At 40.4% G+C, this 18,283-nt stretch overlaps 1 protein-coding gene across 3 annotated transcripts in view; it reads left to right on the top strand.

The window, feature by feature from the left end:
• The first annotated feature begins 324 nt into the window (after positions 1-324).
• SMAD5 (SMAD family member 5) overlaps positions 325-18,283 on the top strand; it is a 74,491-nt gene continuing 56,532 nt past the window's right edge. For 2 of the 3 annotated variants that reach the window (XM_023738970.1, XM_023738971.1), the window contains exon 1: positions 325-442. The gene's annotated coding sequence lies outside the window, so the exon portion shown is untranslated. Of the gene's footprint in view, positions 443-17,574; positions 17,823-18,283 lie in introns of those variants that run through there. The other variant, XM_004384696.3, reaches the window with a different exon arrangement.

Here is an 18,283-nt window from a genome sequence, read left to right as displayed (position 1 = left end):
TACTTTACATATTACTGAGAACATCTTTAACTGTCCGTATCAACGACAATTATTTCACATTATTACAGTTTGTGTTAATTTGGCAAGTGGAGGCTACTAGTGGTTATTGTGGTGGTAGGAGATAGCCGACTTCCACTCGTAGGCCAGGCAACTGACGCGAGAAGCCTGTGGCTGATCGGAAGCCCGGGTGCAGGCACTAAGCCAAAGACCGAGGCTTCCTTCGGCCGCCTAGGAAGGCGGACCTTCCCTCCGTCCGGCAGCGGTCACTCGATCCCTTGCGCGCATGCGCCGACCCTAGCGGGCGTCCTCCCAGTCTCCCTCCCTCTCTCATCCGGGTGCTAGACAAGCGGGCGCCGTGCGCGTGTCCCGCGGCCCAGCTGCTAATAAAGTTGCACTGAGGGGAAGCGCAGCCAGGGCGCCGGGAGAGTGCGCCCAGCCGACCGTGAGTTACTGAGGGGCCCTAAGGTGGGCGTGTGGGACCAGGGACTGCAGGCTTTGCCCGGACGCGGCTCGCCTTCAGGCCCCAGCAGCCGGACTCGGGCCAAGGCGGGGGCGTTCGGCCGCGGGCGGAGCGGAAACGACCCGGGCCTGAGGGGCGGGGGTGTAGGCCGAATCTCAGCCTGCCGGGGTCCCGGCGGGTGGGAATGGCGCGGCCCAACCATTTGCAGGGGCCTCGCTTGCGGCCAAGGATGCCCTGAGGTGGGGCCGAGATTGGCCCTAGTCCCAGTCCAGCCGTTACCGCCGGACTGTGTTGGAAAGCGTTCGGGACGCCCTCCAGGAATTCCCCCGGCCCCGCTTCTGTCCAGAAGATTGGTTTGTTCCCGGTCCTAATCAAAGCACTACCCTCAGTACACACCCCTGATAGGATTGCCGTGCTCGGCCAAGCGGCTTGTTCTACAACACTGCAAAGCTGTCCAATGGCTTGATGAATCCGTGCTGCCGCCGCTTTGTGTTTCAAAGATAAGGATCCACGCTTATCGGTGGGAATTACACTCTGGGCAGTTGTGACCTGCTACTGCGCTCAGCTGGTAGTTAGACCTGGTTTCTGCCACTTGCCATTTCAGTTTTCACCATTGCAAAGATTTTTTCTACTTCGTGTAAACTTCTGCATTACTGCAAGAAGGGTAAAGCAGTGTGTTTTTTCCTTCACCATTTTCAGCCCCTCCCCGGGTCCTTCACTTCAATATCCAGATTCATATCCACGGCTCTTCCCTCCCCCCACTTTTTCCCCCTCTTCCCTTTCAGCTGCTGTTATTACGTGGAGTTTGGAGCCTAAGCTTTGAAAACTCCCATGTGGCGCCTGTCTTAAGTCGGAGCATGCTCAGTAGCCAAAACAGATTTGGGTTGCAAAAAGCGCTGGGGCGAGGATAGTCGGGGTATTTGGATGTTTGCCTGCTTCCTAACAAAATGTTCCAATTCTGGTTTTGATAGCACTGGAGAATGGTGCTGTAGGCCAGCCTGGAGGTGAGGAATGCCTGAACACCCTGGGCCAGATCTCTATCTTGATTGTAGAGACATTGTTTCCTGACCAGCTGGAGGTCTAGAGAGGGGGGGAAAAAAAGCATTCTTGGCTGCTTGTGCGTTTAAATGGGTGTGGTGCTAAGTATATCTTGTTTACCTTATCTTTCTTTGGAAAAAGTTTTGAAGTCTGGTTGGATTTGTCACATCATGCCGGTTGCCTAGCACTACTAAAAGTGTTCTTATCGAGCAACAAAGACTGGATAGGTGGAGGTGGTGGTTTAGCCTCACCAAAGTTTAGAGGAGAGGGTACTTGTTTTTTCTTTTTTTCTTTTTTAAATTAAACTAGCATACCTGGATTTCTTTGAGCTAGAGTACCTGAATTGCCAAGAGTGAGTTTAATTTTTAATTTGAGTGAATTTAATTTTTAATTTTAATTTGAAAGCAGGTTGAAAACCTTAGTCCCAAATAGTTTAACGTTTCTGCTTAGATAACAATGTGTCAGTGTCTGTTGTGGGGAAAACAATACCTAGACTCAACATGACAGTTTCACATTTATGGATCTGAACAGCATTGTGAAATTAGTGTGTTCTAAATTCAGCAAGTAAGGAGTTATTTGAAGAGCTGTAACAAATTATTTTTATATACTTTCTTTTATCCCTCTTAGGTAATTTTTTTCTTCTCAGGTGAACCCTTGAGATCATAAAAATGCAAAACAAGTCAGCAGAGACAATTTAACAAAATTTAACCTTCATGAATATTGTAGATCCTTTGTTTAGCTTTTTAAAAAATTAATTTTTGTTTGATTGTTTACATGATTTGTCACATCCTCCTTTCCTTTTCTCTACATTGCTGCTCCCTCAGTGTGCTTTTGCTTTTCACACAGCTGCGGCTCTTATCACATGAGCTTTACCTGTATATCTTTATTACAAATATCTATTTGTTTTATGCTTCCATTCTTTTGAGATACAGCTGAAATAGGCAGTAAAAGTTAGATGATCCTTCTCAACTTTCTTCTTAGGTTCTAAATGCATCCATATGATATGGTCTTGTTAAAAGGAAGAAGAGAGCAGCAAACTGGAAAAAAAAAAAGAATAAAAAATTTTTGTAGATTCTGTGCAGATCTAGTGGTATTATCTGCTTGTCTGGTTCACTGTGGTAGGCGCCATAGAAATGGGTAGATATGTGTTGTGTTTTTTCCCCCTCTGGCAAAGTCAGCTATTAATTTCAGTGGGAGACAGTGGCAGAATGTTGTTACTAATGAGGTTTGAATCAGATTGTTGTTTACTGCTGGTTATGTAACATGTTGCTGGGCGTATTATTAAAAGTTGCATTCTGTAGCAAGGTAGAGGCAAGTAAATTCTGCTTAACCTCTTCACTGGGTTTTAATTCTTGGCTGAACTTGAAGGCACATTAGACTACAACCATAATTATACCTGGGCAGCCTGTCTGTTTCCTGTTTTCATCATGAACCCAAACATTATGATTTGCAGTGATGATCTTTTTTGTCCTTTGCTTTAAACAGAGGCAGTGTATTTTCTCTCTCTACTGAAAACAGATTTGTAACTTGGTCATATCAAAGATACTAGCTTCTTAAGTATTTTGAAGACTAGACAGTAAAATACCAAAGTTTTTCATTTTGTAGTAACTTAAATTGAAATGTGATTAAAAAATATGTTTCACACATATTCTTTAATTAAGGAGCCTTGGTGGTGCAGTGGTTAAGAGCTCATGTTTGAACCCACCAGATGTGACAGTCTGCTTCCTAAAGAGTATGTATGGCCTTGGAAACCCTATAGGGCAGTTCTACTATGTCCTATAGGGTCGTTATGAGTTGGAATTGACTGGATGGCAGTGGACACACACACACCTCTGTCTGTTTCCTGTTTTCATCATGAACCCAAACATTATGATTTGCAGTGATGATCTTTTTTGTCCTTTGTGTTAAACAGAGGCAGTGTGTTTTCTCTCTCTACTGAGAACAGATTTGTAACTTGGTCAAATCAAAGATACTAGCTTCTTGGTGTTTTGAAGACTAGACGGTACAGTACTGAACAGTTTTTCCTTTTGTAATAACTTAAATTGAAATGCCGTTAGAAAATATATTTCACATATATTCTTTGACTATGTTTTATGTAAATTTTAATGCTGCCGGTAGTTTGTAGGGTCTTTGAATTAAGAAAACCCTTTTTTGTTTATGAATTTTCAGTGTTTATTATTACCAGAAGTACGTGTTGGTTTAGGCAATGAGCCACACATTTGGGGTAATTTTCAGAGCTGACTTGAGTACGTTTTAGGCTATAGCTGCCTTTATTCCCCTGGTTTATCAGTCTTCCTTGATCTCTTTACTTCTTGAGGATCTGTGTCCCTTGTCTTTTTGTGCTTCATACTTAGCACAAAGAAGGTGGTGAAATATTTTTTTCAAGTGTTCCTTATTTCCCATGGGTTTCCAGTCTACTCATAAAGTCAAAGACATGTGGAAGAATCCCATTTATAAAGGACATTAGCAGCTTGAGGAATGATTCTTGTCTCCACTACTCTGAATATTCCGTAGAAAGGGTATCTGGACGGGTAGGACCCAGAAAGGCTGAGGTGCACAGATAGGGTGCTTTTCCACACAAGAAGATGACGAATGACCCCAGGAACTGGTCCATGTCTTCACACCTTTTTTTTCCACTTCTGAAATTAATAGAATAACAGTAATTGGAATTTTCAATGCTGTATTATCCAGTTCATTGCTACTGTAGCACATCCTTTACCTCTAACTAGAACTCTGAAACCGAAAGGTGTATTTACTAAATGGAAGGTGAAGATTTAAAATTCTTTTGGAAGAATTGTTAAAAGCTAAAGATTATTGCTAGGACCAGCTGATTTCCCAATCTCGTAGGTCACCTTCATATTCTAACAGTTTTTATTGTTTCACAACTTTGAAAAGATGAAGTAATTACAAAGTTATTAGGTTTTTCCTAAATAATCAGCCAGTCTGGGCGCTTTATTTAGTTTTAATATTTTTTTGCCTTGGGCAACTAGGTGGGGAAGTTTTTGGCCATATTCTAGGAGCGAGGTGATTTCAGTGACTTTTCTTCAGCTTTTATTGTATCCTAACTTGGTTGAGATAATATTTTGGAAGAAAGAATTCTTTATTAGGCAGTTCTTTATTAGGCAGTTGTGCAATACTGTAATTGTAATTAATTTTTGGAAGCTAGGTGTTAAAAGTACATTTTGTAAACAAATTTTGCTCTTGAATCCTTTAGTACAGCAGTCTCAGCCTGCTTTTATATATATATATATATATATATATAATTTACAAACTGATACTCTGTAGAAATTTGAAAATGATCTGCTCTGTTGCGGTGGTGAGATTTTAACTGGATTTTTTCTTACTGTTTTTATATGTTGTTTTGTTATTACTGAAAATAATAGTAAGGAAAAAACCTAGTGGCCCCTTCCTACCTTTTTTTTTGAGCATAGCAACTAGAGACCTGGGAGGAGGCTTGCACTTTTCAAATTTAACTATGATCTCAGAATGTGGCTGGTGGTTTCAAGGCAAGTTTTGTTTTCATGATGTGTTAGGATCTGTCTAGTATCCTATCTGGTAGGCTGTATAACTTGAGAGATCTAGTTATTCTGGTTTGTGTGTTCCCAGGAAGAGGGGGTACTGCAGAAATATTTCAAAGCCAGTTTTTGTTTTCTTCTCCCTTATTTACATCTTCTGACCATTTCCCACTCTTTGGAGTTGAAACTGCAAATTACATGAATGATGACTAAAGCAGAAAAGTTACCCTGAGCCATATTTACTCCCTTTTCTTCTAAGTAGGGGACTTGGACTCTGGGGTGCACATGAGGTATCTGGAGAAAATCTTCATAAAACACTGGCATGTATGTTGTGTACCCAGGCTAGCTCTTTGTGTTCCAGAGGTACCTTGTACAGTGATGATTTGGTATCTGCATTGGACGATTTTATAATTTAAAGGAAAGCACTGTAAGATTGACCAGCTCTGTGTCTATTCCTGTGCCTACAAGCCTATACAAGCATCCTCAAACACATCTGGTAGCAATGTAGGGAATCTCTCAGGCTCTGTGGGGGTGAGTGCTACATCTAGATCAGGCTCTGCTTAATTAGAGGACTTAAAGGAGCAGGTGAAGTTTAAAGCATGATTAAAAACTGGGAACCAAAAGTCTGGATGTGAGAGAAAAAAGTAGAGGCTTGTGTGGGCATAGAAAGGGAATAGACAAGATTGTGCTGTGAGAATTGTCAAGGATCATGAGTTCAGCTCCTGAAGGGCTTTGAAATCGACTATGAGAACTTTTGTTGTCTTTGGAAATTGGGAGCCACAGTTGGAAAGTGTGGTGGTTTAAGTATTTCTTTAGGAAAATGATTTTGATGCATATGTGATTGTAAACTCTTTTCCTTGAAAATGTTTCCAAAAAGCTTAGGATTTCTGAGTCTAGGAGAGCTTGTAGGCAAACTTGCTTTTGGTCTATTCTTTGCCTGCAATCATGGATGAACATTACATGTTTTGTATTAATTGTACACTTGGATCTAGGGTTGGTTTGACAGTGGTGGTAGGCGGTTTATTCCTGCTGAAACTTGGTAGTTACTATTGATACTAGAACTACAAAGGTTAAGAGAATTTTAAAGCTTTACCCCACCAACTCCAAAAAGGTTACCCTTTGTTAAAAATCATCAAAAGAGAAATTGAAACGTAAGGTTTATTCTGAGCAGTTATTCTAGTTATTCTGTATGCAAATAGGGAGACCATTCTGATTCCAAAAAAAAAAGCAAATGGCTTGAAGTAGGCTGGTTATAGTGAAGCTTATAAAGGGAAGAGAGGGAGAAGAATAGAAGATCAACTATTGGCTTATCTTAACATGATTGATTGAACCCTCCCCTCTCCCTTTTACTGAAATCTGGTTTGAACCCCTGCTGAGAATTTGTATTTCTAACAAGCTCCCAAGTGATGCTAATGTTGCTGGTCAGGGACCAATTCTGAGAACGACTAGTAGAGCCAAACCAAAATCAAACCCGTTCCCGTTAAGTCAATTCCAACTCATAGCGAGCCCTATAGGACGGAGTAGAACTGCCCCATAGGGTTTCCAAGGAGTGGCTTGTGGATTTGAACTGCTGACCTTTTGGTTAGCAGCCATAGTTCTTAACCACTGCGCCACCAGGGCTCCTCTAGTAAAGTAGTGGTTCTCAAAATTTATTATGCATAAGAATCACCTGGGGATCTTGTTAAACTGTAGATTCTGATTTAGTATATCTGAGGTGGAACTGGTTTGAAGCCCTGACCATCGGTGACCTTGCTGGTATTTGAAATACTGGTGGCATAACTTCCAGCATCATAGCAACATGCAAGCCCCCAAAATATGACAAACAGACAGGTAGTGGCATAATTGGATTACTACCTTGTTTTACATCTACCATATGCTCTGCTCCCCTAGTTAGTCTTTTCCTTGGTCATGTGCTGCTGCCATTTTTTATTTTTTTCTTCAAATGCTTCTTTGAACATCTCTTTCTCCGTAGACAGGACTCTACACTACACATAGGATTACTACTAGCAGCCTGACTCCTTAGTAGCTTTACGTTCACAGTACTTCCCTCTTGGCCTTCACAGTGTGTAGGTATCTTTTTCTCTGCTTCACATTCAAATTAGCTGATTGTCCCCTTCCAGTCTCCCCTGCTTCATCTGGCTTAGTGATACATGGTTTTCCTTGTTCTTGTGCTTTCATATCAACTGGGCTATGAGTTATAGGCTCTTATATTATATTCCTATTTGGATCTTATGGTAGGTGCTCCCAAAATTTGTGCTAATATGATGTTGTTACCTACGCCTCATCCTTAAGGCTTTTATTCACCTATGTGTAGCTTGTGCATGCTTGTGTTTGTGTGTGTCGGTGGGGGGAGTCTGTCTGAGCTGGCTTCTTTTGCATACTTGGTAAGCCCTCCACTTTTTGTCTGTTAATAGCCACTTTCAGTACAGTTAATTCCTTCCTAAGCAGTCTTACAAGTACATTGTCCTTTTGCTTTTTTCTTCTCCTTAGTTTTCAGTTATATTTGGATAATTCTTCTTTTCTGTTCTATTTATGGCCCTCTCAAATAGATCTAAGTTTGAAAGTGTTTGATCCCTCAGATTTAATTATATTCAGTTGTATTGTAATATTGATGAGAATTGACTGACTCACTCAACACAGATTGTCCTGTGTGTTTCCTAATGGGATTATTTAGATTCTGGGGCCATCTATGGTTTTTAAACTAAATCTGTGGTTTTTAAACTAGAAAGATGTCTTAGGCATTATTCAGTTTAGTTTTAGGTTTTTTTTTTTTTTTTTTGGTTGTTGTTTGTTTTATTTTTAAGTTATTGGTTAGTTCACTAGCATTATTATAACAAGACTTGTTATGACACTATTTTTCTAAAAGTTGGCTTAATATGGCGTCAGTAAGGGTAAAAAAGAGAAAACAGAATTTGTCTTCTATCCCTGATCATGCTATTGTAATAAGGCTCTAACCAGGCTCTAACCTTTATAAATAATGACTTTTATTTTATTTTGAAGTACCTTCTTAATGTAGATTTATTGCAAAGGAAATTGACAATTTAAGTTCCTTGAATCCTACAGATTTTTTGGTTTTCTTAACAACTGAATATATCACCTTTTAAAAATAATAACATTATTATTGTCAGGCTAGTAACCTTGAAATCAGCATGTTCACAAGTTGTCAAATTGCTCCAAGTACTATATTTCATAAATGCCTCTTGAGAAAATAATTATTAACTGGAAACCTGAAGAATTCTATAAATGACTGGTTATACATTTAAAACTAGACTTGCCTTTTCTTCTGAGCTATGGGAAGTGGGAGTGGGATGGAAGCCCGGTTTCCTCTTATGTTGTATCTGTAAAGGACTAAGTGCTACTGGTTCTAAGACCTCATGACCCCAAAAGGCCTTTCTAAAGAAAACCCAAAACCAAATCCATTGCCATCAAGTCAATTCCGACTCATAGCAATTCTGTAGACAGAGTAGAACTGCCCCATAGGGTTTCTGAGGCTGTAATCTTTACAGAAGCTGACTGCCACATCTTTCTCCCTTAGAACAGCTGGCGGGTTCAAACTGCCAGTCTTTCAGTTAGCAGCCGAGCGTTTTAACCACTGTGCCACCAGGGCTCAGAATAGAGTTGTTTTTTTAAGTAGTTTTATTTGCTTATTAAAAAGAATCCTAATAACACAAAAATAAAAATTCCCTAAAATCCCATCTACTACCCATTGATACCCACAGTTAATATTTTGGAAGAGTTTTTTTAGATATAGCTCTTGGCATTAATAGGATTAGATTTATGTGTTGTTCTGTAACTTACTTTTTTAAAATTACTTGCTTTAAGAAATTTTACTTAGTATAGATTTTTCTGTGTCCTTTGTAGCTGCCCCAGATTATTTTATAGCAGAGATGTACCATAGTTTATTTAACTAATTCCCCTACTGATGGACTTTCAGAGTATTTCTAAATTTTCAACTTTTAAACAATGTTGCCTCGAAGGTGTGTTATCACTGGGTACTGATTCTTTTAAGGTTTACGTTTCAAGCTTCAGCAAAGCTTCAGGCCTGTATGTTTGCTCACTAGGTTTTTCTAGCAAAATTTGACGTCAAGCTTAGTGTGTCCCAACCAAACTAATTATAATTTCTTTTCCAAAGCAGTTCTATCTCTAACATTGGTATTGTCATTCTTGTAACCACATTAGGTTAGAGTATCTTTATCGTTTTGTTTAATTGGCAAAATATGAATGTGTTTGTTTCTTGAGTGTTTTCCCAGTGATGTACTTCAGGATAGTCTTAATGTGTTAGTTGGTCCAGGATTAGGATGGCAGAGATAAGTATCTGGGCTGTCAAACGCATCTTCCCTTCAACTCAGAACGGGAACTCAGAGATAAGCAAGCCCTAGAACTCAGCACTTGAAAGTACCAAAGATGCAAATTACACATTCTATGCTAACTGGGTCCTTTTGGGGATAGAAGAAAAGTTCATTCTCAAAAAAAAAAAAGAAAAAAGTCCTTGCTGTCAAGTTGATTCTGCCCCATAGGGTAGAACTGCCCCATAGGGTTTCCAAGGAGCGGCTGGTGGATTTAAACTGCTGACCTTTTGGTTAGCAGCCATAGCTCTTAACCACTTTGCCACTGGGGCTCCTCCGTCTCATTAGGTAATTTATATATCATTACGTAGTAGCCGAGCTTACCCCAAATCAACACTAAGTAATATGGGAAAAGCTATGAGGGACGGAGAAAGGAGACAAAAAAGAAGAGTCAAAGGAATGACAACAAAAGAGGGGGAGCAATAGATATTTGTGAAAAGTGATGGGAAACATCAGAAAAGACTTTGGGAGAGGAGGAAAAAAAAAAAGCTGCCATTTTTTTTTTTTTTCCCCTATTCTAAGATGTGCATTTTTAAAAGCACTTCTTGAAAGCTTTAAAATTGGGATACATCTTAACAGTCAGTGGCATCTTAGTATTGCTTTTAGCCAGGTGGCAGTTTTGATGTAGTTGTCATTACACATACATAATTTGGCCTTTGTTGTTGATACTGCTGTCATTTTGGACATGTGATGTGTGCCTTATTGTAACTTCCACTGTTGAATAATTGCTGTGTAAAAATCTCTTTTTGGTTATTGTTTGCAAAAGCAAGCACCGGTGTCAAGACTTGTAGGATGAGTGTCAGTGGTTTTAAAGAAAATCCTGGAGCAATATTGAAACACTCTTCAGACCAGCTGTATTGATATTAGAAAGGACTATATTGTGAAGAAAAATTTTAAGTGATAAAAGCATCGCATCATAGTTTAATTTGCAGCTTTTTTCTCTTTCAGGGTTCATAAAATAATAGTGCCTTTTAGAGTTGATGGCTTTGTAAATTTTGTTGAAATATAGTTGTGTGCTGTCAAGTTGATTCTGACTCATAGCGACCCTGTAGTATAGTAGCCTAGCTATATATTGAAAACCCTGAGCCTGATACCAAAAGTTTTCTTTCATGCTTATTACAGTAGTAATAATTACAGTTCAGTATGCCAGTAACTTAGTTAAGCTTTCTCAGAACCTTTTAGGACCATAGTATTCATTATACAAAAATAGGAAAAATGGAGATTTAGATCCAGAATTTGAACCCAAGTTCATTAGGCTTCAAATCTGCTGTTTTTACAGGTTATTATATATGTTAATACCTGTTACGATTGACTTACATTCCCCCAAAATATATGTTGTAAATCCTAACCTCTATGCTTGTGGTTATAATCCCATTTGGGAATGGGTTGTCTTGGTTATGTTAATGAGGCAGGATTAGTATAGGGTGTATCTTGAGTCAATCTCTTTTCATATGTAAAAGATTTAACAAGCAAGCAGAGCAGAGATGGGGGAAGAGAGATGCCAAGCCACATGAAGATTGCTCAAGAACAGAAGCTCAGAAGAGACAAGGATCTTCCTCCAGAGCCAACAGAGAAAGCCTTTCCCTAGAGCTGGCACCCTAAATTTGGACTTCTAGCCTTCTAAACTGTGAGAAAATAAATTTCTGTTTGTTAAAGCCACCCACTTCTGGTATTTCTGTTATAGCAGCACTAGATAACTGATACAATTTGGTAGCAGGAGTGGGGTGCGGCTCTAAAAGATACCTAAAATGTAGAAGTGGTTTTGGAATTGGGTAATGGGTAGAGGCTGGAAGAGTTTAAGGTGCCCAGTAGTAAAAGCTTAGATTGCCTTGAAAAGACTGTTGGTAGTATTATGGACATCAAAGGCAGTTCTGGTGAGGGCCCAGCTAAGTGAGGAGAACCATAGCAAAAGTCTCTGTCACCTTAGAGAATACAGATGGCACCAGCAACAGAACGTTGCTAGAAATATGGATGTTAGATGTGCTTCTGGTGAGGCTTTAAAAGAAAATAATGAATATGTGATTGGACAGTGGAGGAAGCGTGATGATTTTTATGCAGTGGCAAAGGACTTAGATGAATTATGTTCAAATGTTTCGTAGAAGGTAGAATTGGCAAATGATGAACCTAGAATTTTGACTGAGGAGATTTCTAAGTAGGATCTTAAAGGGGCCATGTGGTTTCTCCTTGCAACTTCTAGTAAAATGTGAGAGGAAAAAGGTAGACTTAAAAATGAACTGTGCAAAATGAAAACAGAACTTAAAGATTTGGAAAATTCTGTTGTACATACTAAGGACACGTGTCCTAGAATGTTCACCAAGGACATGGCTATACAGTCTTTTCTTAAAGAGATTAAGCCTGTGACTGATGGATCTGACCAACTATCACAGTAGAAAGCCCATCACCTTAGACTGATGGGGACAGAAAAAGAATAAAAGAAAAGAACGTTGTCTGCCTCTTAGAATTCTACAGGCAGGGAACAGGACGGAGGAGCTATGTCTGTTGTCTTCCAAGAAAAGAAAAGGACCATCCCTGGAGTAGCTCAGAGATCAGCAGAACTATTGGAAGGAGCATGGGAAGCAGGGTCTTGGTTTCAAAGGGTGGGGTCACAGCCTCCTAAGTTTCAAAGAGTTGGCTTGTCACCAACTCAGTTCTGGAGTGTGGGGTTGCTGTTCATGTGTGCCAGAGGGAAGAGGCTGCAACCCAAAGCTGTGGGGGTGGGGCTGCTATGTCCAGGGGCGGAAGAATGGGGCCTACCAGGGCTGAGGGGCTGGGGTTGCCTTTCAGATGGACTAGGAGAATGAGGCCACCCAAAGCCAAGGGAGCAGAGTTGCTGCCCCAGTGGGCCTGGAAGGCAGAGCTGAAGCTCAGGGCTGAGGGTCCTCCACCCAGAATCTAGAGTTCATGGCCACCACCCAGAGTTTGGATGGTGAGGCCATTGCCCAGTTGGTCTCAGAGAAGAGAGGATTATTTTCAAGCCTTGAGAGCTAATGTAGTTTGTTCTGCTGGGTTTTGGACTTGCTTGGTGCCGTTATCCCTTCTTTCCTTCCAGTTTTTCCCATTTGTAATGGAAACATCTGCCTTGTGCCTGTTCTACCATTGTACTTTGGAAGCAAATAACTGCTATTCTAGATTTCACAGGTTCACAGATGTAGAGGAGTTTTGCCCCAGGATGCAATACGCCTAAAGTCTCACCCATATTTGATTTAGATGCTTCAGAAGATGAGATTTTGGACTTGAAGTTGATTTAAGACTGGCAGTGATGTGATGGGATGAATGTGTTTTGCATGTGGGAAGGACATGAATTTTTGGGTGCCAAAGGGTGGAATGTTATGGATTGAATTTGGAACTTTCACTGTTACTGGGATAAATTTAGTGATAATATAGAAGAGTGCTATAGACTGTTAGGTAAACAACTGATTGAATTGAAGATGGTGTTCTTAATGTTTTTAAACTTGTCTTTAGAGAATGGCAAAAGAGGCAAGAAAAATTGAACCAACTTTTCAATAAGATACTCATAAAATTAAGTATTTTGGCTACTGGAAAACCTAATCATATTTACTTTCAAAAGTGTTACAAATTCACTTATGGCTTATATTGTTGTTGTTAGCTGCTGTCCTGTTGTTGGCCCCCAACTCATGAAGACTCTATGCACAATGAAACAAAATGCTTCTTGGTCCTGTGCCACCCCCATGGTCAGTTGTGGATTGGACTGTTGTGATCCATAGAGTTTTCATTGACTGGTTTTTCAGAGGTAGATCACCAGGCCTTTCTTCCTACTCTGTCTTAGCCTGGAAGCTCCACTGAAACCTGTCTAGCATAATAGCAACAAAAAAAGCTTACACTGACAGATGGATGGTGGTTGCGCATGAGGTGCACTGGCCAGAGATTGAACCTGGATCTCCCACGTGGGAGGCAAGAATTGTACTACTGAACCATGGTTCATATACCATATCCTAATATATGTAAATCAGAGAAAGTATCTTATTTTTTGTATACATAAGGAGACTTTTTCATAACGAAAGACTTATATGAGGATAGTAAAACAAATCTTTTGGTGTATCCCAAGCGCTCTGATATTTTTATTTCAACTTGTGGACTAAGGTGTTATTTTTGAATATGGTGTATTCCACAGAAAAGATTACTGGAGAAAATTGGTCCATTGTTTGGGTCCTGTAAAGAAGTTTTAATCTCATTATAAAGATTTCATTTTTGCTACAGATTTCATTAGTTTAGAAACCTGAATATTAAATACTAAAGAAATGGATAAGTGAATATGGTTGGTGTAAAAATGGTGTGATGGTGTCTTACCTCCTCTACTTTCATGAGAGGTAAGAGGGAATCACCATCCGCTTCATAGATTCCTATGAAGCAGGTGTCAGGCATACCTCCTCTTTCCAACCTTTTTACCAGTTCGGACACCAGCCGTCCCTCCCACGGCACTCTGTTTCTCTGCTGGGTTTGGTAATTCATTGCAATGGCCACATAAAACTCACAGATAATACTTATGATTGTGGGGTTTATTGAGCCCTGATTGCATAGTGGTTAAGAGCTCAGCTGCCAACCAAAAGGTCAGCAGTTTAAATCCATCAGCTGCTCCTTGGAAACCCTATGGAGCAGTTCTGCTCTGTCTTATAGGGTCTCTATGAGTCGGAGTCAACTCCATGGCAGTGGATTTTTTGTTGTCTTTTAGAGAGGTAACAGGTTACAATTCAGGATTAGGAACGACTGAGGATACAGTTCTTGGTCAGGACAGCTTCTTGGCCGTGCCTACAAGCAGACGTCTCCCTGGCCCTTGGCCTGTCAGCCCTCAGGCCTCTTGGGCCAGTCCAGCCTCTGCCCTGCTCAGGCAAGTGTTAAACAAAGCTCTTTGGCTCCACTGATAAGTACCCAGAGATACCCCACTCTGCCAGTAAGCCTCCTGCCTGCAGGGGCCTAGCTTTTTCGCTGTCTGGGCTGGGAAGCACACCATGCTGTCTGCTGCCGATCTCCTGGTTCTGGTGATGCTGGTTCTCTGCTCCATCTTGCGCAGTCTCCAGTGTTACTGCTGTCTCCTGGGTGTAGGAGGTTCTCAGCTCAGGGGCTCCAGGTCCAAATGACGTACTCTGCTCCTGGCTTTTCTTTCTTGGTGCTAGTGACGTCTCCCTCTGCTCTGGGATTAGCTCTCTTTTAAGCCTAGCGGGATGGCAAAGTGACCAATTCCCTCATTAGGGTTCCGTACACATTATTTGCATGGTCTCACCCCCACAGCATTCCATGTACCTTATATGCATTATTAGCAAGCTGTCCAATCCCCTTGGTGGGCCACAGACACCTTATTTGCATAGTCCCACCCAGTCATTGTGTGGGAATCACAAAGACTAAGGCAGGAGGGGCCATATTAAGTAATTCACTGTACTGCAGTTGGTTTATTAAAAGCATTAAATGTGTGTGTGTATGTCTATGTCCAGTGCTTGTGGTGTTAAATGAAAAATGCAGAATACCAAGTAAAGTAGTATCATGATACACCCTCAGTCATGGGTAAGGATTGGGAGACTACACACACACATACACACACACACACACACACACACACACACACACACACACACAACACACACACACACGTACGTATGTCTAGAGAAAAAGAAGCATATCAAATGTTAACATTTGTTCCATTTGGATGGAGTGATTATAGGTAAGCATGTTTTATAATTAGGAAAAAAACTTTTTTGCACAAAGTAGTACATTACATCTCTTAAATTTTTGAGATAATTATGTTCTAGTGGTAAGTGTCAAAAATGTCCTAATGACTAGAAAGGCTTTGGTTTAAGCTGCTGTAATAAACATAAATTTCTATACAGTAATAATAAACATACAGATAGTCCATTCATTTCTACTGACTGATTTAGCTGAATGAGAGAAGAGTGGGTTAAAATTGATAAGGAAGTTGATTGTGTTAAGTGGTATAAAAAAATCAACTTGAAATTAAGCACATTGAACTGGATTATCTTTGTTCTCTTAAGCTATGTGATATATAACAATTAGATTGGTTTAGATAAAGAGAGATGGGGAACAATAGAGAAGATTTTTAAGAGAAGGAAGTTTCTTGGCTAGAGGCTTTCTAGGAGATAGTGACTTACAGTGGTTAGGAGTGTGAGTTCAGGAGCTGCGCTGCCAGAGTTCAGTTCCTGACTGCTTCTTCCTATCTATGTAACTAAGCAAGTTACATTTACTTTCCCATTACCTGTTTTCTCATCTGTAAATTGAGGCAATGGAATTTACTTCGTATGGCTGTTTTGAGTTGAAATCTACTTAAAGGCACCTAACAACAACAACAGCAAATGTAAAGTTCTTAACAGTGCTTGACGTAGTGTTCAATAAATGTTAGTGGTTTTATTATTGTTGTTGTTATCATTATCGAAGGAACAGTGTTATTCCTTTGGTTTAGCCATTGATTTTGTAGAAAAGATGATGTTGAAATCCTTGAAATAGCTATGGTTTTATCAGAAAGTCAGATGTCCAAAAATGTTCCTAATGTAAGTAGTTTTCCAAGATTATTCATGCCCTTTTGTTTCTTCAGAAGTAAAAAATGCAGGCCATGTTCCATGCTTTCTATAGAAAGTTTCCAGCGCGGCACACAAAGAGAGGTTCATAATGGTAACTGAGTCGTCAAGAAATGCTCCTGCTGTGCTTAGGTCCTCATGAACTAATGATAATTGGTCCAGGAAAAAGCCCATTTAAAATGCTGTTGTTGGGTACCTTTGTGTCGGTTCCGACTCATAGCGACCCTGTGTACAGCAAAATGAAACGCTATAGGGTGCTGCGCCATCCTCACAATTGTTGCTATGTTTGGGCCCATTGTTGCAGCCACTGTGTCAGTCCATCTTGTTGAGGGTCTTCCCCTTTTTCGCAGACCCTCTACTTTACCAAGCATGATGTCCTTTTCCAGGGTCTGGTCCCTCCTAATACCGTGTCCAAAGTACGTAAGATGAAGTTTTGCTATCCTCACCTCACTTAAAATGAAGCCACTTAAAATGCAGACCAACATTTCATACTAAGTAGTGTATGAAAAGGTCTGATTGGGAATTTGTCTTAAAAAATGAAACTGAAATTTTGGGAAAACATTTAGGCTGTAATTGTATCTGTGCTCTAATTCTTATAATTAGCAAAGAATGAATGAAGTGTGAATGGAAAAGGCTTAACTTTTTCGCCAAATAATTCGATAGCATGATACGTTACACATGAAGGTTACCTGAAAATTGCAAGCAGCCATAAGACTGCTTGGATGAAGATTCCACCCAGTGGCATTGGTCATGGGTACTGTGTCTTGTCTAGTCTGATCAAGCCACACACACAGGACACTTACAAAGTATTGGCAAGTGAAAACCATTTATTATTTATAAGAAACAGCTTACTTTTGTTTGTATATAACATTTACCAAAGTAACCATCCAGAATCAAAGATCAAAGTAACCATCTGTAATTCCACACCTATATGTCCTTTCTTTTCCAAAACCCCATGCTTCCCTGAGTTGGGAGTCTTTACATTGGATCCCACTTTTATTGACACCAATTTGTGGTATCAAACCAGTCCAGGGAAATCCTACCTTCCCTTCCCTGGTCAGTCAAGACCCCAACTGCTGCACGTAGTCCTTTCTGTAACCAGGGGCTAGGTCATTGGGTGCCAGCTGCAAGTTAGGGAGTTCATGTGACTCGTCCTCTCCAGACCAGCAGGCCTCACTGCTCCCTTAGGTCTTATAGTTTGTTGCAGTGACTCACCATCTTCTGGAAAAGAGCCACCTCTAATTCTGTAGAGAAAGAGTACAAACGCAAAAAGGATATATGCACGAAGAGATGCTTAGGTGAGGTCAGGAAGGGTCTCCACTGGAGGGCCTTTCTTAGAGATGCCATATCCTCAGAGACACGTGGTCTTCTCTCATGCATCATTTTTCCGGAAGCTCCAAGGAATTTCTGCTTCCAAGGCCTTTATTGGCTCAGTGATCAGGGCCTCATTGCATATGTATGATTGATGGAATTAATGAGTATATATGTTTGATTAATTGCCTCATGCCCCCTCCCTTCCTGAAGTTAATCCTAGGTGTGGTCTTTGAGACTTCCACTACATTGGCACATAAAAGCACCTCAGTTACCCTTGGCAGATTCCAAGGGTTATTTTTAAGAAACCAGAGACAAAGGCCAAACCAAGTTCTTTGTCCCACACGTTACATTCTTCATGTTTGACATTTGTGCTATACTAACGTTTTTTTCTGGCAAAAATATTGATAAAAATATGTATCAGTTTTTCCCAAGGACTTCTGTTAATCCTTTGATAAATTATTCTGGCTTGATGAACTAATTGTGTTATATTCAATTTTATTTTCTATCTTCAGTTTTCAGTATTATGACATTTGCTTGCTGGGAGAGACAGCCTTCCTTGGACCTCTTGTGCTCCTACATGTCTTGCGGACTGGGTCAAGACTTTGAGGTCCGTCCTGGCTGTTCTTTTACCTAGGTCATTTCTTATGGTTGTTTATGCAGCCCATACCTAACCTTGAGAAATCAAGTAACATCTTCTCTGTCACCACCCCTGCCCCAACACACACAAACAGTAGGTTTGCTTACCGATTACTGTAAAAGTGGTAGATTCCCCAAACTCAGTGTTCTTCAGTGATACAAACCCACTGCAGGAGTACCATTTGTCTAGGCCATATTGTGATACCCTGTGGGTTCTGGGGGCAAAGGGAAGCACAAATATGCTGATGTTTATGTTTCTTGCTGTACCATGAGTAATAAAGTCCTTTGTTTCTCACCCAGTAATCTTGTGTCTTCTGTCGCATCCACCAAACAGTAACAGATTAATTTATTAGCTTATAACTAGTATAAAATCAAATCCCAGACCCTACATTGTTTGCTATCATTTTTATAAACTTGATGAAATCTTGCAGT

The sequence above is a fragment of the Trichechus manatus genome, unplaced genomic scaffold, assembly GCF_000243295.1.
Source record: "Trichechus manatus latirostris isolate Lorelei unplaced genomic scaffold, TriManLat1.0 scaffold00127, whole genome shotgun sequence".
Lineage (NCBI taxonomy): Eukaryota > Metazoa > Chordata > Mammalia > Sirenia > Trichechidae > Trichechus > Trichechus manatus.
Note: the sequence above shows the minus strand (reverse complement) of the source record. Positions and strands in the feature narration are given on the sequence as shown.